This window comes from Peromyscus maniculatus, chromosome 3, assembly GCF_049852395.1.
Source record: "Peromyscus maniculatus bairdii isolate BWxNUB_F1_BW_parent chromosome 3, HU_Pman_BW_mat_3.1, whole genome shotgun sequence".
In the NCBI taxonomy this organism is placed as follows: Eukaryota; Metazoa; Chordata; class Mammalia; order Rodentia; family Cricetidae; genus Peromyscus; species Peromyscus maniculatus.
The window spans coordinates 134,445,203-134,472,517 of record NC_134854.1 but is presented as its reverse complement, the minus strand read 5'-3'; the positions used below and the strand labels follow the sequence as shown (position 1 = coordinate 134,472,517).

The following is a 27,315-nucleotide window of genomic DNA, read 5'->3' as shown; positions in this document are numbered from 1 at the left end:
CCTCCCTCTTACTGTACAGGACCAATGGCTGAGTTTGTTGAGTCTCTCTCTTCCTGACTCACTGGGATAATAGGAAACCCACATGCCTCATGGAGTTGCCCAGAAAGTTAAATGAGAAACTGGAAAGGATTTAGCACACTTATTATGCACCGAATATTTGCTGTTGTCGTTAGATCTTATGAAAGACAGTTTGAAAGACCTTGAATTGGTTGTTCTGAAACTTTCTTTCAAGCCTTTGCTTCCTTGGGGACTTCTGGGGAATTATTTTTGGAAGGGCAGACCCCATATGTTTTTTATTCTCCACTTTCTTCCTTATCTATTTGTTGTCTCTATGATTAGATTTAAGATGTAAAAAAGCAAGCAAGCAAAACAAAACACGAGGCCAACACAAGCTCCATTCTTTGTGATTAAGTCATTAAGCAAGGCTGATTTTAGCTTCAGCCCTTAGGAAACTCTTTTGGTTTTGTTCTGTTTTCTATTAATTAAACTTGTTTGTTGACAATCTCATAAATGTATAATAAACACATTCTCATACACTCACCCCATCCTCTCTTACCTGCCCCCACACCAGGCCAACCCCCCCTCCATCCCTACAAATCTGTTTCTCACATCATGCCATTCTGTTTTGTGATTTCCTGAGTTTTAACCAGGGTTGCGTGTGTATAACCATGGCTTGGAGCTGTCCATTGGAGCCTGGTGGCCACACAACAGGGAAGAGTGACATACCACTTCCTAGACTATCTGTAGTTGTGATTTCAGCAAAATGGTCAGGGCTCTATGAGCCCTTCTCCCATCTGCGACTCGCTGCAGACAGGCCAGGCATATGCAGGCCCAGCTTAGGTACCTGCCGATGGCTGTGTCGTACCTGATTATCTCTTTCAGTGAAGCTATTCCTAACCAAGAAAGGCCACATTTTTAAGCAAGTGATGATGGAAGAGGTCTATCCTTGAGTCAGGTAGCCATAGCTACGTGGGTATAGGAAGCAGAACTCAGTCTCCAGCCTGCCAGTGGCCCAGTTTCCATGACAACAAATGTTCTAGAAAGAAAAATAAATGGCCTTGCCAGGAAGAGTTACATTTGGGCAGTCAGGCCATGCATGCAATGAGTTTTCTGGCTGACTGTTCAACACACTGAATAGTCACTTGTTCGCTGCATGCCGATCACTGGAGCCAGGCAGGCCTAAGTATCTTCAACACAGGGAAAATGATGTTGAGGAACAGGGAGGGGAATCAGCCAGCCACAGAGCTCCAAACAAGATCCTCTGGTTAATAAACAGTGCACTTCTCTGATGTAGACACTGTTGATGGATAGCACTGTGTCTCCCAGCCTCTCCCAGTAGCTGAGAACTGAAGCTTAAGGGAACCATCCCTTTAACAAAGGTTTCTTAGAATGCAGTGTCTAATCCGAGTTTTCTCTTGAGGGGAAGAAAGCGCATTTTGACAATGGTTTTTGGCTCTGGTTTGGTAGGATGTGGTGCATGTAATATAATGTCTTGGAACTGAATCATTCATTTAATTTTTTTTAAAATTTATTTTTTATTTTCTTGTTTTTACTACCAAACCAAAGCTTTCCCTACCTCCCCTTTTCCCAGCCCACTCTACCTCCTTTGAAGACTTTAAAGGACTTAGGTAGCTCCTGGAGGTATAGGGAGCAAGACACACACACACACACACACACACACACACACACACACACACACACACGTGCGCGAGCATGCATGTGGAGGCCAGAGGTTGGCATTGAGTACTCTTCTCTATTGTTCTCCCCCTTACTCTCTGAGACACTGTCTGTCACTGAACCAGTAGTTCACTAATTCAGCTGGAGTGTCTAGCCACTGAGTTCCAGAGATCTGCCTGTCCCCACCCTTTCCCCCACCCCGGGGTTACAGGCAAGCATCACCACTCATCAGTGCCTTGCTTGTATGCAAGTGCTGATGATCCAAACTTGGGCCCTCATGCTTGGCATTTCATAGACGAGACCACCTCCCCCACTCCCCAGGAATTGTCCTGATAACAAAATGTTACCGAGAGCAGTATAGGGTTGAGAGGAAGAAGAATTTAAGAGGGAGACTGCAGTGTGGAGTTCTGCATGGACGTGGGACTTAGAAAAGAAGTATCCTGCTCAGTGTCCTTCTCCTTGTGGGAATCATGTACAATGAAAAAGCTGTTTGTAAAATGAGATACATATGGACCATTGTTTCAGATATTATCAAAATTTTGGTAATATGGCATAAAGATGTCTGACATAATCTTCCAATGCTATATAATGGCAGGAGGACACTGGCTATTGGGCCCCCCTAAGTCATGTATCATTCAGCGACATCTATTTCCCTCAGCTCTAATACTTAGTTAGCCTGCATGCTGAGTCTAGTTGCAGTTCTTGGTCCTGGGAGACACAAATAATCTCTCTGTTTTTGAAACTTTCACCCCAAGATTGTGATTTATTACCCTGGAAAACATTAACTAGTTTTGTAATTGGTCATCCATCTTGTCTTAACATTAAATTACCAGCAAAGACCTGATTCCTTAAAGGGTTTTGAGCTGGTCCCAACATCTTGCAGGTTTTCTCATTTATGAGTAAGAGGTTCTCTTGATTATATAAAGGTCATGGTCTTACCATTTGACAGTGGTCTATTAGTGCTAGCACATGGCCTCTGACTATCCCGAGTGTTTCCTGAGGTAATATCTTTCAAATATATGCTGGATTCTACCCGACAGGGATTGTTACAAGTAAGTCCTATAGATATAGGTCATTGAGGATTACTGACTAACCTATTAGGTCACTTAAATCAAACTCACAAGAATTCCAGTAGCAAACGGAGTGAAAATGGAGATAAATGGAGCAGGTTGAAGTTATGAGAGGGTCGAGAAAGAGCCAGTATTACATTCAGACAAACCAATCCTAAAACTATCCCACTACTATAAATATCCCCATAATAACAGCTTTACAGTCCACCAAGTGATTTCACTTCCTTAATCATTCTTTTTGTTATCAATTAGGGTCAACCTTTGAAGACTGCCATTATTCCTAATCAACAGATGAAGAGTAACTCTCCCATTCAGAATGGTCTGGAATATAGCCCTCTAGGGAAGGGAGGGGCTTCTAAATCTACTCCTGTGTGATGCTCTGTCTTTTCTGATGATCATGGATATAGCTAACATTTATTGAGTACATATTTTGTGCCAGGAAAATGTCTAGCATTTACACACTATAATATTACATGTAATATTCCACCAATCCTACCAAAGTGGTACTTTTTATTATTTTCATTTCTAGATTGCAATACTGAGGTCCAGAAATATCTATGCTCTTCTGGAAGATTGATGAGTATAAGTGACTGAGCCATGCCATTACACCAGTCAGGTTTTATTTTATGTGTTCCCTCAGCCAATGTGCTATAGAGCATTCCACCAAGAATACTGTACTTTACATTTTACAAGTGGGGACACATCCCTATCTTGCTTGGTCTTCATAGTGATCCCATGAGGAAGGTATTTTCCATTTTGCTCCTGAGGAAAACAAGTCCATAGAACTGATGGGATTTACTTCCTTGGACATAATTCACACATGAATTATGAAAATCCAGGTCTGACTCTCTACCACACCAGAAGTCTCCAGGTCCCTGACAGTTTTCACTGAAGGTGTCCTTGATTCTGGAAATCTGGGAACAAAAGGAGGGAATGCATGTCTGTAGGGTCATGAGGTTGTTGTGGAATAATAGTTTAAGATGTGTTACATTTGTTTATACTGTGGAATATTTGTTTAATGATGCAAAGATGTGTTGCATTCTTTTATGTTGCATTTGTTTAACTCTGTAAAGCTGTGTTACTGTGCCTGTCTAAAACACCTGATTGGTCTAATAAAGAGCTGAATGGCCAATAGTTAGGTAAGAGAGAAGTAGGTGGGGCTGCCAGGCAGAGAGAATAAAGAAAAGGGAAGGAGGAGAGAGAAAAGGAGGAGAGGAAGGTACCAGGGGCCAGCCACCCAGCCACACAAATAGCCATGGAGTAAGAAGGGAAGACATATAGAATAAAGAAAGGTAAAAAGCCCAGAAATAAAATGTAGTTAAAGAGAAATGGGATAATTTAAGTTAGAAAAGTTGGCTAGAAACAAGTCAAGCTAAGGATGGACATTTATAAGCAAGAATAAATCTCTGTGTATTTATTTGGGAGCTAGGTGTTGGGCCCCCAAGAGTAAAAAATCCAAGTACATGAGGTCCTAGGAAGGTTTGATTTATGAGAAATAGGGTAGAGTTCATATACAATTTCCTTGACCTCAAGATTCTACCACCTGCTCTTATTTTGATCAATAAACCAAAAGATGTTCAAGGCAACAGATAGACTTCAAGTACAGAGGGGAAGGTAGTAGTCATAGGAAGTGGATTAGAATCACGGGTCACATATGTTCTGCCCTTTCCTGGAAGCCTGGAAAAGACTCAGGTTGTTAAATACTTAGTACAGCATCATGGATCTGGAGCTTGATCTTGGACCCAAATGGCAGAAATAATGGAACAGATGGAGATGTGGGGACTACATGCTAAAAACCTACTGCTCAAAACTGTCAGTGCTTAACAAAGATAAGAGGTAACAAACTTCCTCCTTAACCAAGGAGGAAGTCATTTCTGGGTTCATTCCCAACTCTTATAAGGATTCCTTGAGGTTGATGTCACTGGGCTCCCTGATGAGGTTCATGCCACAAGTTCAAATATATTCATTTCTATTTTCATTTACTGTTGCCACTGAAATTCCTTTTGTGGTCACCTGGGCATCTGGAAGTCTTCAATGTACATTCTAAGCTTCTTTTCATAATTATCCAACCCCCAGAGACCTTCAAGCCCACAAGTGGCTTGAGTCTCCATCTTTCTCATAATATATAAGAATAACAGCAATTGTAGTAAATACAGTTATTCTTCATTACTGGTATATACCATATTCATGGATCCCATCAACCTTGGATAAAAAGTATTGGATAGAGGGTCTGGTGTGATGGCTCAGTGGTTAAGAGCACTTCCTTCTCTTTCAGAGGACCTAGGTTCTGTTCCCAGAGTTCACTTGTGGGCTCACAAACATCTGTAATTTCTATCCCAAGGGATCTGATGCCTTTCCTGGCCTCCAGGGGCACGCACACACATGGTGCACAGGTACACATGCAGGCAAAGCACTGCATACATAAGCAGAAATAAACATTAAAGAATTATGGATAGAGGACAATTCAGATGAACCCAGAAGCATTAGGTTAAGTGAGTTAAGCCTGGCACAGAGATGCAGACCCTGAGTGGTCTCATGTAGGTATCCTAACAGGGTCCCACAGAAACACAGAGTGGATCTTGACTGCCAGGGTGTGGGGAAATGGGGAGATGGTCCTAAATGGGTACTAAGTATGATTTATGAATGAGAACACACCTGGGAGATCTAAAGTATAGCATTTTGATTATAATTTTGTACTTAGAAATTGCCAAGAGAGTGGGTCTTAGCTACTTTCACTACAAGGAAAAAGGTAACTGTAGGGGAGGCTTGTTAGTCAAGGGGTTAAAAAATGTCCACAGATCCAGGAACATGAGCTTACAGACCTCATGTACATACAGTTTCTGTGTGCCAGTTATAACTCAATGGGATATTCTTACATGTTAAGCATGACATGTTGGCTGTGGGAAGGATAACAAGGAGAATGTGATTTAAATTGTACCAAAGCTGAATGTGGACAAACTATACTGAGAAAAAAAATGAGTGGATGAATAAATGGATGGTCAAAAACTAAGAAATTTCAAAGGAATATTTCCTATACAGAGTAAAATATGTTTGTTCAGCATTTGTTTTAATATTACAGTTTAGAGCTAAAGCCAGACACAGCAGTGTACATCTGTAAACCCAGTGCTGAGAGGGAGGGGTTGGATCCCATGAGGCTTTCTGGCCAGCCAGTCAAGCCAAAATGGTACGCTCCAGGACTAGTGAAGAGACCTTGTCTCGAAAAATAAGGAGGTAGAAGCAGGAGGATCAGAAATTCAGTCATTCTTCTCAGCCACATAAGGAGTTTGAGACCAATCAGCTAGGGACCTTGTCTCAAAAATAGTAAAATAACATTTGGGGTACAAGAATTTCTCCCACTCAACTGTAGCTGGTCCAGGGGGTAATTACAGCCCACATGAACCAATTGAAAAAGAAGGAAACCAGTAATGTTTTACCCTGAAGCCCAGGTCAGGCATGGCAGCCATCAGCTTGTCACCCACTAATCGTGATCTAATCTGTTGCTTCAAATAAGTTCTTAACAAACAACACACAAAGTTTTCCACCCCTAGAATTCTAAGCACTGGATCAACAGAGCTAATCTCAGTTTGTTTAGTCTGTGAATTTTCAGCCTCACTACACACTTCAGTGAAAGGATATCGGAATTGAAGGGACTTACTCTCATCCATGATTATCTAGATGAGAACCCAAAATGCCCTATGTGGAGACTGTAGGAGCCCATGCTCACATATAGGGGAGGAGAGAGGAGGAGAGGGAGGGAGGGGGAGAGAGAGAGAGAGAGAGAGAGAGAGAGAGAGAGAGAGAGAGAGAGAGAGAGAGAGAGAGAGAGACTGACTGACTCAGAGAATGCCAAGAATGCCTGTTGTGTGTCCCCTAATAAAGACAAGGCCTTTACCACTGTCTGTGTGGGACTCAGCTTAGTTCTAGAAGAGACTCTGTGCAGTCATGACCATGGTTGTCTTCCCTGTCATGGTGAAAAACTCAGGTCAGATAGTCACTCAGCTAAGGAGAAAGATAGCTACTATTTCTATGCCTCTCCTTACCTGCTGTCATGTCCTGAGTCAGTTACCTCAAAGCCTGCTGAAGGGACTGATGGAACCCTCTAGAATACAGCCTATACTCACTCTTCCCATATTTGGGAAAACAGGATTCTTTTTGGCCCTGCCCTAAGGTATTTACTGGGGGATTTCCTAAAACCTGGGGAGGTGAGTACGGAACGAAGCAGAAGATGAACAGAGAGGACCGGTTTTTGAGAGTGGAAAAGGCAAGTTTGGGAGAACTCATTTTGCAATGCATTGGGGAAAAACATCTGGATACAAAGGTCAGCTTCCACTGGGGCACAGGATCTGCTCCAGGGAGGGGGGACTGGCCAGTGGGCATCCATACAGAAAAGAGCAAGTCCAGACTTAGATTACAAACAGTGTGCTGTGAATAGTTTCATCATCATCATCATCATCATCATCATCATCATCATCATCATCTTTTTTAACTGTTGGAACACTTCACAGAGTAGAAGTCCAGACTTTTGTCAAGACCCCAGAGGTTCTTAAGTAAAAGAATGAGAGAAGCCTTCTGAGCCAGACCACTTCCCCCCAAACACTGTACCTCTTAAGGAAATAATACAAAGCAGTGGTTCTCCATGCAGCCTGCAGACATGGAGCTCCTATGAACCTGGGTTGGATACTTCCTTCTAGACGAGCCTCTCAATCCCCTTCAGCCTAGAGCTGGGGAGGTGCAGGGGCCACCATCAGCCCCAAGAAGGACAGAGGGTCGCAGTCAGTGGCAGCCTGGAGAAGGGGCAGGCAGCCAGCAACATTCCAGGGAAGAGGAAGGGCTGTGGTTTCCCTATGTCCGGTTAGGAGGACAATTACTGCATTTGGTACTTAAACTCCCAAGCTAGATCCATGCCAGGGAAGGTGTGAGCATCATGGAAGGACAGTAAACAAAGCCAGACTTCCTGAAAACACTCCTCTCCAGGAAGGGCAGTCCATGGACTGTGAGTGACGTGGGGAACTTAATTTCATCCTCACTGAGGTAGAAATTGTATATATGTCTATTCGAAATGTCTACCTCCCTACATAAGTTCTGGGAATAACAGAGAAAGTGCTTGCTTAGCCAAAGTAGAAAGTTATCTATATTCCTTTTTTTTCTTTCCACTGTCTTTTAAAAATTAATTTCACTATTTTGTACTCTTAGCTCTTACATTTTAAAAGATAAGGGATATGATAAGACTCTCATCCACGGTTTTACAGTCATTAGAAAGTCCTGAGATGAGAGACATTGAGAAAGGAGAGCTATCAAAATTCTATGGAATGATCTGCACAGACAAGTCCTCTCTTCTAAGACTTGGCAAGAGCCCTTGAAAGTACATGGTCTATATGTGGTCATCAAAAGACACCTGCATCTTCCCAAGGTCAGGAGATCAGGGTCACTTCGACAAAGGCTTTAAGGCAGGGTGCAAAGTTCCAACTCTTGTACTGAGAGATCCGTTGCTGAGCAACCAGCTGTGTGTGACGACAGCACATGGAAAGTCTCGGAGCTCGGTGGTCCAAACCCTGGACACAGACAGCTTTGTTTAACTTTCTTTTGGCAGGGTGTGAACTACGGTGATGGAAGGAGAAAGGAAGCCAGCCTCCTTGGCGGTCAGCAGCTTTCTGATAGCCCATGTTTACACACTGCAGTATCCAAAGCAGGTCCACAAATCTTATTTCTGAGATACCCCACTGGATTGATGGGACCAGGTTTTTAAGACTGAACTCAGATTTTCCTTTGGCATCAGCTGCCTTTGAACCAGCTACCAACGTTGCATGGGCTAATATGAAAAGCGAAATGCACAAAGCAGAGGGTCCTCTCGTCAGTTCCCTCAGCTTACTGGGGGAGCGGGGAGGTGGTGGTTAAAAGTTGAATGGAGCCCAGGTTAGCCTCAAATTCCATGCATAGTAGAAGATGACTTTGAACTAACTTTGCCTCCACCTCCTGAGTGTTGGGGTTATAGGTCTGTACCACCATTCATGGTGTATGATGTGCTGGGGCTTGAACCCAGGACTTTCTGAGTGCTAGCCAAGTACTTTACCAACTGAGCTACATCCCACCCCTCAGAGGACTTTTTTTTAAAAAAAAGACTCTCACACTGTAGCCCAGTTTGGCCTAGTCTGTAAAACCAGGTTAGCCTTGAATTTCTGCTAATCTTCCTTCTTCAGTTGTCTTATGAACTCGGAGATTCCAGGCATGCGCTCTACCATACCCCACTTGGGCATTTGTTGATGTTTTGGAAAGTGCTGGGGAATTGAATCTAGGGCCTCATGCAAGCTAGACAAGCCCTCTACCACCGATCTACACTCCTAATCTACACCCTTGTGTTTTCTCATGGGTCTTGTGAGACACTTCCATTCCCACAGCATGGGCATAGGCTATGAAGGGGAATCCTAGAGGTGGTAGCTGACCTGGGGCTTCTGAGCACTTCCGAGTGCTTCTTCCTTGGACAGCCCTTTCCTAGACACCCTTCCTTCCTTGGCTATGATCTGCGCCTTTCCGGACAATAGAGCACAGCTATATGACCCTCGCTATGAACCAGACATGAAACTCCCTTGAGAATCTTATCCAAGTAGCTTGGGGGAAGCAAAGATAAGAAAAAATAAGGCCCTTTTATGGGATTCCTTCCTCCCCTGTACCCACAATTCCTAAATGAGAACAAGCTGCTGGTGTTCCTGGGTCTGGGGTCTTCAGGTTACACTCGGAATCTAATTCATTTCATGGTTCTTACATTTCAACTCTTCATAAATTTTGTTTCCAGTGTCAGCTTTAATCTTAAGGTTGGCTATACCTGTTTATTATACCTTCCAGTTCGGTGAGACACTTGTGAGTTTATCATTGTGCTAGCTTAAGAATGTAATCCTGTGAGAAAAAAAGTGTGTGTGTGCGCGCGCACGTGTGTGTGAATTCTAATTTTCAGAAGGACATGCTTTTATTGCTTTTATTGGCCTTAGCTTAGGAAAGGGGGAGCTGGAGAAAATCAAGCAGGAAGGCTTTGAATCTCGCCTGTCTCAGTCTTAATACCTTGAAAGGAAACATGCTGTCTAAATGTGTTTTGTGGTCCAGTTATTAAAAATCTGCAGGTTTCACTATGCAAATGCCTCCTGCTAGGAACCTCAAGCTTAAACTGTAGGTTAGCTTATGGACAGTGGAAGCTTTACACACAGACACACAAACACATAGACACACAGACAGACACACAGACATACACACACACACAGAGTTGCTTAAACCAACATCAGTGCCTCCTTGACAAAATAACACTGTGTTTCAGTGTGTTGCCTTTAGTGAGGTGTTTTTCTGCATTCAAAGAGTACCGTTCTTATAACGGACTCCTCTTCCATCCTTTCTGTTGACATTTTAAAAAATGAACATTAAATACAGCTTTTTGAGCCCAAATATTTCATTTTTCCCTTGACTTCTCTGCTGCATAAGGACCTAATTGTATCTAGGTATAGTTAGCTTCTGTATATGAGAAAGCTGTAGATCCTTAGAGGAGAAAGGACCTTAAGGAGTTCATAGGTCAATTTTTTTCTAAGCCAGGTTTTATAAGTAGGCATGGTGGCTTGTGCCTATAATCCTGCACTGAGAAGGCAGAGGCAGGTGGATCCATGTGAGCTTAAGGCCAGCCTGGTCTACAGAGGGGGACTATGTTTCAAATAAACAAACAAAAGCCAAAGAGATGGCGTAGGGGATAAAAGCGCTTGTCACACAAACTTTATGACCTGAGTTAGATTCCTAGAACCCCTAGTGGAAGGAGACACCAACTCTTGGAAGTTTCCCTCCAACTTCCACGTGTATGCTGGAACATGTGCATACCTGTACTCATACACACAGTTACCACACACACCACATATGTATGCACACACCTGCCCACACACCACACACACACTAATAATAATAATAAATAAAAATAAATAAAAACAGAGAAGAAAGCCTGCCAACCAACCAAACACGAAATGGACATTCGAGGTGGCCATTCACTTACAAATAAGTCCCTATTAAGGTCTCACCTTTGAAACTCACTGGACGTGATTCAAATGAAAAAAAAAATCCAAATTAACGAACCCAAGGTAGTTTGCAGAAAATTTCACGTATCCCTGTCATGTGCTCTTGGAGTGCTTGTGCCTTTTACTTCTTTATGGTCCCCATCACTCTGGGCATAACCTCCTGCCCACGGTGACGATCTTTAACAACTCTTCCTGCTAGACTGCAAGTTATAAGAGGGTAGAGTCCCTGGAGTACTAGTCTACTGCATGTCCCTAGAACAATGCCTTGCTCACGGCAGCTCTTCACAGCACACTTTGGTTTAGAAAGCCCCTTTGATAGCACTCTCAGCTTTTGCTCTCTGTCTATGCTTCTTGGCATCAAAAGCTAATACGTTAGATGGTTCTCTTCTGTGATGGAGACAGTCCCCTTCTGAGCCCCACTCAGAAGCCCCCTCTCCTCCCAGGTTCTAGCATCTGCTCTCTCCTGTTGGACTCCACTGAGTGGTTTCATCTCTCCCTCGCTGCTCTTACCTCTAACCCCCTCAGCTACTAGACTGAGTGTCGACAAAGGGAACTGCCTCTCATCTTCTTTGGTACCTGACTCCCTTTATGCTGTCTCCATCTGTCTGGGCATCTGGGTCTAGTGCCAAATCTCAGCCATCCACTCAAGGCCAGTCAACTTGGAAAGAACTGCTCTCCTTATTTCAGAGCTGGACATTTCCTCACAGAGTGGTCCATTTCTACTTCATGCCATAGCTTACATGCCAGTACCCAGAATGTAAGAGACACTGCCTGGCCAGGAAAGCTCATTCCTTCACTGTCTTCTGGAAAGGGACTCCTGAGAGAGGGAAGAGCAAAGCACATCTCTGTAGAGAGATTGTTCCAGGCTTTTCCATGAAATAGAATATATACAAGTTTCAGGAAATTGTGAAAACTCAAGCCAATCTGAGAGCCCTGTTAAGCTGGGTAAATTTTCCATGGCATTTCTGGTCTTGGCATGTTACCTCAGAATTATCTCTTTATCCACTGTTACTGTGGGTTGCTCACAGAGTGTTAGGGAAGTTCTGTGCATGTTGGACCTTGTGCCATTGAATGTAAACTCTGGATACTATTCATGCAACCTATGTAACTCCAGAAAGCACTTTCTGCCCTTTCAATCTCAGACTTTTCCATATTAATTATACTTTTCCTTTTCAGACATAGGATCTCATATATCACAGACTGGCATTGACCTGGCTATATAGCTGCAGATGGCCTTGGACTTTAGACCCTCTTCACTCCCAGGATGGTGGGATTACAGGTTTGCACTACCAAATTCAGCTTTATTATGCTTTTTGTGTAATAGTGTTGAGAATGAAACCTAGGGCCCCATATATGATAGGCACACAACCCTACCATTGAACTAATCCCCAGTCCTTTCTCATCTTTGAACATGAATTATAGTCTTTAGCAGCTCTATGGCATGGTTGTAAGACTCTCACATGATAATACATATAAGATGTTTTGGAAAACACAGTGTTTTGGAGATGGGGAGAAATCAAATATCAGCTGTTTACAGAACCCCGTCTTCCTTCTTCAAGGACTTTGTCCTCAACATGCCATCTGTGTGACTATCTACTTATTTATAGTTACACAAATCACTTTTTGAAAACTTGTTTCTTGAAAAATAACTTTACCCCTGAAATTTATTTAAAATAGAAAGCAATCATAAGCCATGGCAAATGGGGCTGGAGAAAAGGCGCAGTGAGTGGTTAAGAGTGCTGGCAGCTCTTCTAGAGGATCTGGGTTTGGTTCCCAGAACCCACATGGCGGCTCATGACCATCTGTAATTCCAGTTCCAGGGGACCCAACTCTCTCTTCTGGCCTCTGCGGGCATGAAGCATGCAAAGATATTGAGACATGCAGGTAGATAAAACAGCTGTATGCATAAAAATAAAAACAGATAAGTCTTTAAAAAATAAAGTGAATAATGAAACAGCTTCATTAAATTCTAATTATATGAAATTTCCTTCTAAGTACTTGGGTTGGCTCACTGTGACTTTAACATGAATCTGGGTAAGTGTTTGAGAAGTCAGACATGTCAGTACTGGAAGGAGACTTTCTCTCCAATAGAATCCAAGGATTTGAGATCTGAAATGGGGAGGTAGGTTCTGGTAAATGTTCATGTCTGTGTATTGATCAAATTCAACCCATGACCAAATTTATGACCTAGACTTCAAAGCAGTGGAAACATACTAGGAAAGGAGGGAAGAGCTAGGGTTGAATTTGCTATCTCTCACCTTTATCAACAGTTGAGTCTACAACCAAAGCAATTCATTTCATGCCTTGGAGCCTGAGTTCACCCTCTTGTAAAAGCAGATTCTTATAAAGATACGAGAAACTATGACCCGGTGCAATGCATGGCCCATTGCCTATGCTTCAAAAGAGAAGTCAACACACTTTATTTGAGAACAAGGATGCTGTTTTATTCTCTCACATGGAGGGGAGGGCAGGCTTGAGGAGCTTGGGCTCTAAGGAGTTGGGGATGGCTGATAATAAAGTAAGAAGATAGTTTGGGGGACATTTCTTCACTAGTAAAGACAAGAGGACTGTTACCTAGATTAGGGGAGGCTTGAAGTATAGTGGGTAGAAAGAAGAGGATAATGAAAATAATTAGTTGTAGCATTTGGTAGGTGTGTGTAGTGGTTGTTTATGGATGTGCAGGTTTGTGTGTGTGTATGTGTGTGTGTGTGTGTGTATGCGCATGTGCGTGTGCATGCACACATGCATGCATGAGAAAGGGGGAAAGAGTGGAAGAGGGAGAGGGGGACAGAGAGATAGAGGGGCTGTGGGTGCACAGAGGACAGATGATACCCTGGAGTGTCATTTCTCACTTTATTTTTTGAGATGGGGTCTCTCACTGGCCACCAACTTGTCAAGTGGGCCAGGCTAGTTGGCCATCAAGCCCCAGAGATCTACCCGTCTCTGCCTCCCCAGGACTGGGATTATAAGAGCACGGCACCATGCTTGGTCTTCTTTAAAAACAATGGGTACTGGGGCTTGAACTCAGGCCTTCAGGTTTGCATTGCACCAACTTAACTGTCTCCCACCCAAGCACTTTTGAAAGTAACATTTTAAAACACCGACTAACTGAGCAATTTCACCCAGAAAAAAATTTTAATAGCGTTATCCGTGCTTTCAAAATACTTTTCACCATAGTCAGTGTGGTATTGAAGGCTTGGCTAAAATTATAAAGCACTAAGCTGCATTGATACTAAGCATTTTTTTTAAAGGGTGGAATGCCAACTCAGAGTCTTCAAGATAAGAAGAAACACTATGGTCCAGAGCCTTCTCAGCAAGCATCTCCTGTACTTCAAAGACTCCACAGTTGGCAGTGAGTCCACTGTTGCCCTAAGCTTGGTCAAGGTGGCTACAGGAAGACAAACCACTGCAAATCCTCACAGATGGAACTTTTCCACTGGCCTATTTTGGAATAAGTATTCATCAAGGGCTAGAAAATTAAACTAGATATGGGTCTGAGCTAGAAGCAGTTTGGCCTCAATTTCCGCCAGCTTTCGATCACTCTTCAGGAGGGCCAGATCTTCTGAGATGTGGCTGCTGTTGTTTGGAGACTAGGGCCAACTGTCTCCACAGCCTATGGAAATCCCTAGAGTTTGTTTTCAGGGGACCTTTAGCTGGAAAGCAAGAGTTGCTGGATTCACAGGGAGGCCCGAGTTGGTTCTTTGGAAACTAGAAATCTATCAAGGCGTGGTGGCTCCTCTGCATCCTGTGGCCACTACTTTCATAGGAAAGTTTGAGGGAAGATAATCTGACTTTTGACGTATTCGTCAATGATTCTGAGTCTGGCTTGGCATGCCTTTCACTGGTTTCCTTTTGGTCTTAAGATGTCTCCTGGGTACCACCAAGGACAGACATCAAGAGTTCTGCCTTCCTCTACCTCTGCATCCCACTCCTCCTTTGATGGCTCTGGTTTTGGCTGGAGAGACAGCAGCGAAGCCCTCATGGGGCCCCACTGAGGGAGAGGGAAGTGGTTTTCTCTCTCTCTTACACATCTGCATTATACCCGCCATCCTCATGTTTTCTTTCCCTCTTTTATCCTCCTAGAGATGACTGTTTCTGTCAGGAGATGGGGCAACGCTCCTGTTCCCTCAACTCCGTACATCTCCTCACCTTACTTTCTCTGTTTCATCCGCCATACTGCTGAGACTTTCCCATGTGCCAAACTAACAGGGATCACACAGAGGGCACTGAGGCCAGGTGGGGCATTCTGGAACAAACAGGATATTGTGGTACAGGAATTACAACAAACAAGACAACAACTGTGGATGTCCCTGGACCCTCCCTTCTGAGGGTGACATGCGCTCAGTAGGAAAGCAGATGAGGGTCAGGAGTTCAGAACAGAGAGGGCCTCATCTGACTTGCCAGCCTCATTGAAGATGGGTGCATGAAGAATAAGACCTTCTCTCTTACACTTCAAGCAGGTGAGTGTACAAAAAAGTCTCTTCAGGGAATTGGTGGCAGATCATTCAGGGCAGGCTGGCTGTTGTCCGGTCCATGACCGAAGAGGGACCATCACTGAAATGGTAACTCCAGACTAATGGAAGGGACATCTGAAAGCTCCAGCAGCAGGTCCTTGAGACAGACTTCTTCCATGTGGCATCACCAGGCTGCTGCAAGGACTCAGTCCTTAGGATCACAGTGCCCTAATCATCTACTCACAGATCTATCTTCTTGTTATTAAATATCGTCTCTTAAAACCTTTAGTGGTACTTCAAAGCAAAATTCACACAGAGCTTTCCTCCTTTTGTGCATGTATGATGTTGCCTGGGTGTGTGATGTATGTCCATGTGTGTGTATCTGTGTGTGTCATGGTGTGCATGTCAGAGGGCAGCCTTGGGAATCAGTCTTTCCCTTTCACCTTCTTTAAGAGACATTCTCGGGGCTGGAGAGATGGCTCAGAGGTTAAGAGCAGTGCCCGTTCTTCCAGAGGTCCTGAGTTCAAAACCCAGCAACCACATGATGGCTTACAACCATCCATAATGAGATCTGATGCCTTCTTCTGGCATGCAGGCATGCATGCAGATAGAATACTATATACATAATAAAATAAATAAATCTTTAAAAAAAGAGAGAGAGAGAGAGACATTCTCTTCTTCACTGCTGCATATGCCAGACTAGCTGGGTGGCAAGCTTCTGGTTCTCTGGGACCCAACTCCCATCTTCCAGAAGGATCATAGGGATTGCAGATCGGTGTGCTACTATGTCTGGCTTTAGAGTTTAAAAATGTTCAAAAATCTCAAGTATTCACTTGATTACTTTATATGTGTATTCCCTAAGACCTCTAACCAGATAAAATACAGAAAACTTACATTCCAGAAAGTTCCCAAGTGCCCTTTTCTTGGCAATAACCATCTCTTAGAAAGATAGCTACTATTCTGAGTTCTACCATTGCAGATTTCTTTTTCTCCCTGTTTTGAACATTGTGCAAAAGGAATTCTATGATACTTTATTATTTTGTTTCTTACTTCTTGTTTAAGATTACCAAGGTGGTTTCATGCATTGGATTAAAAAAAAACTTAGCAGTTTCTATTATTAAATATCCACTCTCATGTTAATGGGGATTTGGATTGTTTTCAATCAAGGGCTGTTGTAGGTAAAAATCATTCCAGACACTCTTGTCTAAGTGTTTGTGGTGGACACCCCTGATCCTTTCTCTTGACATATACCTAAGAGCGAAACTGTTACAAGGCAGACCCATGTTAAACCCTATAAGAAACTACCAGCAGCTTCTTGTAGTATCATTTTATTTTATATTCTCCCTGGCAACATCATGTGATGTTGTCTAGTTGCTCCACTTCTTTCCCAGACTTGGTAATGTCTGACTTAATTTCAGCCTTCCACTGAGTATCCAACACAGCCTCATTATGCCTTCTTTCATTATTTATACTTGTATTTCTAGGAGAAATAAAGGTGTCAACCCCCTTTGTCTGCACATATAGGCTATTTAGGCCTCTTCTTGATGTACCTCACCCAGTCTTTAATTTTAGGGGCTGGAAAGATGGCTTAGTGATTAAGAGCGCTTGCTGCTCTTGCCATTGACCCACATTCCGTTCTCAGCATCCACATGGCAACTCTCAACTGTCTGGAACTCCAGCCTCAGGGGATATGATGCCCTCTTCTGGCCTCTGTAAGCACCTGCACACACATGGTGCAATACTGATATGCAGGTATCCACACCCATGCTTATCATTTAAATAAAATGGTTTTTAAGTTGAACATTTAGAATCAGTTTGTGGAAGTTATATATATACTCTGGATACAACTCTTTGTCAAATGCATCTATGTGCGTAACACTTGGGATGTTTTCTCTTTGTGTATTACCTTTCACCTTTTGGTGATGCCTTTTAGTGAAAGCAAGGTAATTTTAATGAACAACTCTCTCATTTATTTGTTGCATATTCCCTCCAGATGAGAAGTCACAGAGGTACAATCTTGATCACAGTGTCACTATTCTAGCATTCCATATGGCAACAAATTACGAACACTCTGCAAATAATAAATATCTTGGCCAGAGGTTTGGAGGATGGCTTACTTGGGTGGTATTTACTGTGCAAGCATGAAGTTTTGATTCCCAGCACACATACAGAAGCTGGGCTTGATGATGCATGCTTCTCAGCCCTGGGGAAATGGAGACAGGTGGATCCCTATGGCTCACTGCCCTACATGTACATGCACATGTGCATTCACACACACACACACACACACACACACACACACACACACATGAAAAACTGTGCTATTACTTTGCTTTAACAGTAATTCTACTTTCCTTCTTTAGTCTTCTCAGGTTTTAAGTACACAGCTTCCTCATCTTTTTGTTACAATGGGAACAATAGTGCTGAGTTTTCTTAAGTATTACCCAGGAGCGTGGGAGGTTTTTTGTTGTTGTTGTTTGTTTGTTTTTAGTAACTCATTCATACTTATTATTACCTGTCTGGCTTTTCCATTTTAAAAGTCCTCTCCCAAGAACAGGATTGTTGGAGGCACAGAAGTGCATGAGGATGGGTGGAGAGAATGCCCTTCCCAGACAGAGAAATGACACACTCACAAAAGTGATCTCCAGACCAAACTTAAAGGAAGTCCATGTCCCTCAGCTGAAGGCTTATGCTAGGTCTCCAGGAGCTGGAAAATGAGCCCAGGAATGGAAGCCTCAGCTTTCAACCTGACCAGCGTGAAAGACTTGGCAGAAGACCTGGAAAGAGAATTTCAGGAAACAACTGGCCAAAACACGGTCTTGAGCTGACCGTGGAAGCAAAGAGAGCTGCTGGGGAGAAGCTGCAGAGACAGGGTTTCTAGTTCAAGAGAAGGAAGAGCTCTCTAGAGACTGGAGAAGTTAAAAAGCAAGCAAGCAAGCAAACAAACAAACAAAAAACCCAGGTCTATTCAGGAGGCAGAGATGTTCTCATCTCTCCCCACTTCATCCTGATTGATGGCTCTGACCATGGAGGTTGGGCAAAATAGTGTTTTGTTTTTTGAGGCAGGGCCTCATGTAGCCCAGGTGGACCTCACACTCATTATTTAGTTGAATTTCTGGTACTTCTGTCTCTCCCACCTGAGCCAGCATGCCTGGTCTATGCAGTGCTAAGAATGGAACCCAGGGCTTCGTGCACGCTGGGCAAGCACTTTAGCAACTGAGCCACGTACTTGAATACTATGGTACTTGGATTTCTCCTATTCCTCTTTCTCCTCCTTGTCTCCATGCTGGGGTGGGAACCTAGAGACCTGTCCATGCTAGACAAATACTCTCCCACTGAGCTACATTCCTGACCTTCTACAGACTAGCCTTGGAACCTTGAACAGGTCATTTGGCCTTGCTGGGTCTGTGGCCTCATCCATTCAGAAAGAAAGCTGAGGCTCTCTGAGGTCTTTCCCACCCTTTAAAAATTAATTTTAATTGTTTAAATGCAAAGCACAAGCATTATTCAAGTAAGAATCCAGCGATTTCCCCTGTGACAGTCCTAACCCTGGGCCCCAGGAGAGGTGGAGGCGGTGATGGCAAGCCTAATTAGCTACGAATCTTATTCTGGGGTTGTGTTTTCCTCCTGAGCTGTTGGGGCCTGTCAGCTGTGTAGGAGGACAGACTTCAGTTCCTCCATTAAATCTTACCCTTTCTTCAAGTCCTTGCAAATATAACTCTGACGACTGTGTTTTCATTTTTCAAAAACACTTGGCAGCAAGTTATCTGAGGGTTTTTCCCAGGTCATATACTCACACACTACACATAACTAACAAAAATCAAGAATACTCAACCTAGTGACTTTTTAAAAAATATTCAACCCTTGTACATTTCATTATGTTTTATCACCTGCTCTGTAATGCTTTAAGAAAGAATCCGAATTTTCAGAAAAAATCACTGTGTTGTAAGATTCTGGGTCTTGAGGACCAAGGATCTGCCTTTTAGAAGGCTGACTGTCATCTGCAGGGTACATCAAGACATATTCTCCATTGCCATGGTGGCCAGCCCTAATATCTCACCAGCCCAGAGGGTCTTCATTGAGGAGAAGGAACATGTTTTCAGATAGGAAAATAAAAGACTCACGGCTAGAATGCAGGACTACACTGGAATGCATCTCCACAGTTTGAGACAGCTGGTATCCCTAAGTTAGACAGCAAGTGTGGTGGGGGATATTAGCAGCAGATCTGGGAGGCACAAAGCGGGACTGTGGCCTGGTCTGTGTCCATCCTCATCTTTCAACACACAGTTCAAATTGCCTTCTTGGGGAGGCTTCCCTAACCTCCCTGAGGGAGATTAACTACTTCTCATCCTCCACAGACTCATTTTTATACCTCCAGTCAAGACACTGCTGGGATTCTCGGATGATTCCTCTTTAGAAATCATTAAGGTCATGAGTCCTTTTCTTCCATTTCTCCACTTCTCAGGCTAGCAAGTAATAACTGTGTAATACATGTGTGAACAGACTAAATGCTTGCTCCTTCATTTTCCTACTGTCCTTCCTTCCTTCCTTCCTTCCTTCCTTCCTTCCTTCCTTCCTTCTTCCCTCCCTCCTTCCCTCCCTTCCTCCCTTCAACAAGTTCTGACTATGTAGCCCCAGCTAAACCAGTACTTGTTACATAGCCTAGCCTGGCCTTGAACTTGTGGCAATCCTCTTATTTCAGTTTCCTGAATGCTAGGAGTATAAGTGTGCACAATCATGCTTACCTTTAAAAAAGAGCAAATTCTTAACTTGACCAAGTCAAACGTGGGTTAGAGAGTTTCACTGGCATAATATTTTATTGTCTATTTAAGACCTCACTCTTGTGATGTCTTCTAATGGTGATGATAGCTACATTTAACACAACTGTTGTATGTCAAGTGCTATGCTAAGGTCTCAAAAGATTATTGTAATGAAAGGGGTTTTAGGTCCATTTACTGATGAAGAAACTGAGGCTCCTTTCCAAAATGACTTACTCAAGACAATAGAAAATGAGTGGCAGGGCTCAATTGAGTCTTGTTTGTCTACTCCAGCAGCCTCAGCTCTCTATCACTATACATATATGAATATAAGCTTTTATGTATTTATATCTCTGTGTGGATGTATATAAATATATGTGTGTAATGCTGTTAAAGCTTTATTTGTGATGAGAAGGGACCTCCTGGCTGTCCGATTGGAAGGGATCTCTTCTCAGAGTACTGTTTTGAGTGCATAAGTCAAAATCCCAAAGAAAACCAGTATTATTGAAATTATATAAACACATAAATTCTGAGCTGTGGTTTTTTAACATATGAGCTCTTTAAAATATTATTAGGAAATATTGGTGGCTATCACCACTATCTTTTCAGAGCAAGGGTGAATATAAATGGCATGTCCAAATTCAACCTAGCTGAATAATTACTGATATCCATTGGTATTTAAGGCCTGGGGCGCTAAACTTCCAGGGCCTTTGCCTTTATTCTTAATAGAAGGAAGCCCTAACTTTGAATGAGAGAGTAGAGATGTGAAGATGCAGCAATTCTGTTCACTAGGTTGCCTGGTAACCCCAGTTGTAGCCACAGATCTCTCATTGAAAGACACACCTCTCTAATGATTGAGGAATATAGTTCAGTGGTAGAAGGCTTGTCTAAAAAGCTCAGTGCCCTCAGTATAATCCTTAGTACTGAAAAAAATAAAAGTAAAATGATTTGGCCCAGGATAGTTGCACACACCTGAATCGCAGAACTTGAAAGGCTGAGGCAGGAAAATCTGAGTCAAGACCAGCCTCAGCTACACAATGAGTCCCCATTTCACTAAAGAAAAAGAAAAGTGCTCCTGCCTTTATCGACCAGCATGATTTCAAAAGAATCTCCCTTACATAATTCTCTACCTACTGTCCCTCTCATAAGAGCCAAGTACTCTTAAGTAGGAATCTGGATGGCCCCACAGCCAGCTGAGGTGGAGAACATAGGAGTCCCTTAGGGGGTGGGTGGCTGTCCTCCAGGATGGGGACAAAGCTGGGATCTTCTTTCCTTCTACCTCCTGTAGCCAGCAGATTACTTGAGCCAGTCACCTTGATGGTCAGTCTCATGAATCAGTAGCTAGAAATGCCACTTAGTCATGTGGCCCAAATAGATGCTGTCTCCTTAAGGACAGGTTTCTTATAGGGCATTACTCAGCCAGTAGCCTTTTCCCTGTTCTTTTATTCCTTGGTGTCCCTAAAAATCAACACAATGAAGAAAATACAACCTAGGGTTCAGCAGTCTTTGAGGACATATACTTAGGCAACTGGTCTACCTCTCTATCAGCATGAATGCTAAGCTAGGTACTTATGGGGCCTGGGAGCTACTTTTTAACTCTGTTTCTGATGTTGCTTTCCTAAGAGTCCTACTTAGGATATAAAAAGTGGGCAAATAATCGATACACTCCACTGTCACAGTGAGGTAGTATATCTGGGGTTTCTCTGAAGGTATGCAGTCCTGGGAGATGTGACCATTTTCAGGGAAAGAGGATTAGGGTGCTCACACATGTGTATGCATGTGTGTATGTGTGTGTGAATCAGGTGGGAAGTCAAGGAATACATAGAATCTAGAACACTGACATTGTTGGGCCTTTCTCTTACCATATAAAAAATGAATTCCACCAGATTCAAGTCAACATTGTAGGAATCTCAGAGCTTTTGTATTCATTGTATAGTATGACAAGATAGTGGATGGAACCTAGTAAATGTTAAATAAATATTTGCATAGGAAGAATTGAGAATATTTCACTCTATTTTATAGGCAAGATATCTAAGAGTGAGTGCTTGTGTAAGATCACAGGGCGAGGTTGGACAAGGTGAAGGCTGCTGTTGAAAGGTTGGCGATGAGAGATCTAAGATGAACTGTAGCTATTCCCATGATTTTGCATATGGTGTGGCCTGAACATATTTATGGCTGGATCAAGTTTAGCTACAAAGAGAAGGTCCTGCAATCTGATATCTTAGAAGCTGCCACATGTGATGTAGACAAACTGAACTTGCTCTTTCAACATTCCAGTACTTAATGACCTATGAGATTTTTGCTTTGTGCTGATGGGAAGGAATGCCAATAACAGCAGGGGGGAACATGTTTATTGCTTACTTACCTCACTAAACTATCTTTAAAATGTAGAACTGCTATTAGCCTGTGTTCTAAAATGAGGGATTAGAGGTTCAGCAAGGATAAGTAACTTGGCAAAAATGATGGACCCGGTAAATAACAGAATTAGATCTTTTCTCTACATCACTATGATTGCAATATGTGGATCTCCTCCCACCCCATGTGTACATGTGTATGTATAAGTATGTGCACACACATATATATATATATGTATATATATATATATATATATATATATAGAGAGAGAGAGAGAGAGAGAGAGAGAGAGAGAGAGAGAGAGGCAAGAGGTAAATAACAAGTGTTTTCTTTAATCACTCTCCACCATAATTTTTGAGATAAGACCTCTCATTGGGACCTAAGGGCTCACCAAGTAGTCTAGACTGGCTGATCAGTAAGTTCCAGAGATCCTCTTGTCTATATCTAGGACAGTTCTAGGATTACAGGAGAGAATACCATTCAAGTCTGCTCAGCTCTTTGGCACAAAGACAAATTTGCATTTGTCTCCATAGATAGTTTTTACATAAGATCAAATGTTTTAAAATAATAGAGAAAAAAATCAATCCACCAACAAACCATATGGATTTGCAAAAGTCACCTGGGGCTGGACATCCATTGTCTTTGTCCTTCAGAATAATAGTGGCTAAATAGAGACTTTAATTTCTTCCCCTTTAGCAATATTATGTCCTTTTAAAGCATGTCCTTGTGGGAGTCTGGGCTGTGGTTTTCTTGTCCTGATTCATATATTCCTGGGCAAAGCATGAGTCAAGCTGACCAAGCATGTTGAGATGTACATTCTCTAGAGAAGCTTTTCCTCATACTAATATAGCCTGGAATCTTTGTGTCTAGTATTGGCTAGGATTTATTTTAAGAACCAGAATAATAGGATAATAATGTGATTCCTTGAATGGTTCCTGTACAAGATTCTTGACTATAGGATATCATCAGCCTTCTAGAAAATCAGGAAGAATATAGAAAGTTTGTGTAGTTTCCCTGGGAATGACTTTGACTTGATGAGGATGACAGTATACTCCTGGTGGTGCTCACATACATCCCAGGAGGACAGATGCTTGGTGACATTGGACAAATGCTGGGAAGCTGTCCCCCAGACATTCACTGAGTTTAGTGAGTTGTAAGAACTTAATCTATGTGTGAAACTTACAGCAATAGTCACCCTCTTTCTTTGGATAGATGAGCTTAAGCTTTGTGATCGGAGAGACCCAGTTTTGACTTCTTAGCTTGTCACGTTGGGCAAGCCATTTAAACTTTTAGCTTAAATGTATTCATATGTGGAAAGGATACTGCTGTGTTCACGTGGTGGCTCTGAAGGCTAATTGTGATGATGTCAGAGCACATGTCAGGCATCCTGAGCACCCTGGAGGGGGGTCTACCCTTTCTCTCCTTTGCTTTTCCCCAAGCTTGTCTGTCTTAACAGAGAACAGACAAGCTTGCTGGGATGAAGGAATTGGAATAGTTGACAACAGTAAGAACAAGTACAGTCTTTTTGGAAAAAAAGTGGACAGGTTAATTTCTCATATAAAAGAGCAGACTCCAGCTACAGAGCTGATGTGAGAATTTCATGCTTTGTGATTGCCTTGTCATTTCTGATTTTGTAAAAGCCAGGATCTGGGCTGATAAGGTGGCTCAGGAGGTAAAGGCACTCGTCATCAAGCCAGATACCCAGAACCTACATCATAGAAAGAGAGAAAGAACTCCTGAAAGTTGTCCTCTGACATGTGCACCATAGCATAAAACACACACACACACACACACACACACACACACACACACACACACTAAATAAATGAGTAAATAAATAAGTGTAATAAAAATAACAAATGTCTGCCTCAAGTATCTAAGCTTAGTTACCAAATATGTGTCTACTGTTAAAAAGAATCTCAGTGTCCACAGACCCCTGCTTTACCTTTAACTCCTAGAGAAATTCCACAGATGGCATTTTCTAAAGCTCCAAGAAATTTACCCTGTTGACATACATGACACCAAGAATGTTTAGGACACCAAAAATGTCCCAAGTGCAGTCAAGGAAGCCCCCTGATCTTGAAAGAATCTCATAGAAGTGGCTTTTGGCCCTACACCTGTCAAGGCGGTGGCAGCTGCTGACCAAATCCTCTTCCTGTATTATCATGGAAGAAGAGGAATAGTTTCAGTGGAAAGTAGTGAAGTACAGTTGTCTCTTCCTTTGGGATGTTCTAAAGGCTACTGGACACTTCTGATTTCCTGAGAATGGAGTGCTAGGTCTGCTTTGCCACAATCACTTGTTGTTTAGGGGACAGTTGGACATAAAAGGCAGCAGAATGTAGGTAGAAGGAAACTGGATTTTATCCAACTTCCGCCACTTCTTAGGAAAATGACCTGTGCATAGTCCTACAGCAAGTAAATGCCTGGAATAATAGTAATGATTATTTGTTATTTAGTTCATTGATTTTGTAGTGCTTGAGATAGCCTCCAGGCTCTAGAGTGTGCTAGGCACATATTTTACCTCTGAAGTCCATCTCCTCTCATGCCTATATTAACTGCAGTGACTCAACCACCTGCTAGAAAAATGAATGTTTAAATGGTGTTGGGTAAGTGGTGGTGAGATAAGAGTACTCCAGGCCTGCTATGAATCATGGCAAATCTCTGCTTTATTATACATAGACTATTTTGAATATGTGAGTAGGGAAGATAGGGTGATTCTCCCTCCCCAATCCAGTCCTATGCCTCTTCTGGAACCCAGCTGGCTCACTGTCGTCTCCTCCTGGAAGTGGCACGCAGGGGCCGGGTGGGCTGGCTTTCTGCTCTGCTGAGTTCAGCTTGTTCTCGTCTTGCCTCAGCAACCCTACAGTTCACATGACCAGAAGATCCCCCTCCTACCATTGCAGGTAGCTCCTACTGTGCTGCAGGTGACCTGTGACTGCCTCACTGAGCCTCTTCAGACATACCTGTGTGTCAGAATGAGTGTCTGCCATCTGCAGCGTAATGGTTCTCTACGAAAGACTTAGAGAGGGCTGGTGAAATGAGGCAGCTGGTAAAAGCATTCACCCCACCAGCCTCACCACCTGAGTTCGCTCCTTTGGACTCAGAGTGGAAGGGAAAACTGACTCCTGAAGGCTGTACTCTAACTTCTTATGTGGTGTGGGGTGGGTGCGCACGCACGCACGCACGCACGCACGCACGCACACACACACACACACACACACACACACATAAATAAAATAAAAACAACAATCTCTCCCTTTCAGCTCTTTTTGGGGACAAGTTGCTTTCTTTATACACCTATGGGCAAGTCTCCAATGTGTTGGCTGTTAAGGTCTTTAAGTGACAGCTTAATATGTTTTTAAGACTGAGGGAGCCAATGACGATTCTTGAGGAGGCCTGTTTATGTTGGACTGGCTTGCCCAAGCCATGTGCCAGAAATTTTGCACACAGCAGGAATTAGAGGTGAAAACAGGAAGGGCTTTGGACGTAGCTGTGGACTAACCTGGAGTGTGGGCTAGCCAGGAAGCATATGATGTGGGACACGTGGAGAAAGATGCCTAGTTGAACCTGGACACAAACCTGCATATCCCTTCTCTCACTGCTCCTTGGGTGTTGTATTGCAGAGTGAAAAACAGCCCTTTAGAGCCAGGATACTGGTACATGCACCAGAGTGCGCGTTAAATCCCTTTGTCTTCATCTAGTTCATTTGAAATCCCTACAAGGGTCTCCTGGCCATCAGGGGATCTTTCAGAGCCTACTAGGCTTCTAGGCACCTTTTCAGCAACCTCTGGTCAGTAGTTTGATTCCTCTGAGCCTCACTTTCCACAGCTAAAAGGTAATAAAGAGCTCCAAGTCCCCCCAACCAGGGCCCAACTCTATATCTCTGGGGTGAACTACTCACTGACTGGCCCTCCAAGTTCAGAAGGAGAGACTTGATTCTACATGAACACACGTTCTATGTGTTGGGTGAGAATGAAAGCAAGATCCTTTGTCTTTTCCCCAGTTTATCAAAGGGTATGTGACATATCTGGCTTAGGTATAGCTGAGGAATAGTTGAATGCAAGTTGCTTGCTATTTACTTGGGACAGCAAAAATTAAAGCATGTACTTTTTGTGCCCACATACTATCAAAATGTAAATAAACACTAAACATTATAATGGCTGATTTTGTGTGCCTCTGTGTGTGTATGTATGTACAATATTTATGTATGTTCACCTGTGTGCAGGTGTGTGTGCGCACGTGTGTGTGTGTGTGTGTGTGTGTGTGTGTGTGTGTGTGTGTGTGTGTGTATACAAGTGCCTGTGATGGCCTATGGCCAAGCCTTGTCTATTTTTCCTCTGGAGCCATCCACTTCCTGTTTTTGAGACAGGGTCTCTCACTGGAACCTGGAGCTTGTCAAGCAGGTTAGACTGGGTGTCCAGCAAGTCCTAGGGATCTGTCTGTCTCTACCTCCCCAGTGCTGAGATTACATATGCGAGCCATGGCTCTTTCTGTGGGTGCTAAAGGTTAAACTCAGGTCCTTATGATTGTGTAGCAAACATTTTACCAAATGAACTATCTTCCCAGTCCTACTAATGGGTGGTTTTCACTAAGTGTGTGGATGCTGAGCTTTTAATATACATCACTTCATTAATTATCACAGTAACTGTGAGAAGTCAATACCATTATTACCTCTAGAACACCAACACAGAAGTTAGTTACCTTGCTCTAGTGCAAAACTAGTAAGTGGTGGAGCTGGGATTTGAACTCAGATTTGACGCCAAAGCCTGTGGTACTAAGCAGAATTCTTTTTTTTTTTTTTTTTTTTTTTTTTTTTTTTTACTTAAAAAGGAGTTTTAATGACTTCCCTCACCAGCATTTCTGTCCTGTCTGTTGCTTTCGTCTGATCCCATCCCAGGTGAATTCTATTTGTGTTGATGTCTATTTATTTAATTTAAACTTTTTTTTTTTTTCCTTCGAGACA

General features: G+C 42.9%; 1 protein-coding gene and 1 long non-coding RNA gene across 2 annotated transcripts in view; one reads left to right on the top strand and one right to left on the bottom strand.

Annotated features, from left to right (window-relative positions):
• Lmcd1 (LIM and cysteine rich domains 1) overlaps positions 1 to 27,315 on the bottom strand; it is a 65,483-nt gene that overhangs the window by 34,823 nt on the left and 3,345 nt on the right. The gene's annotated exons all lie outside the window — the stretch shown is intronic.
• LOC143272463 (uncharacterized) lies at positions 11,885 to 15,522 on the top strand. The gene is made up of 2 exons (XR_013050060.1): positions 11,885 to 12,065; positions 14,038 to 15,522. It is a non-coding gene; the product is annotated as an uncharacterized LOC143272463 (long non-coding RNA).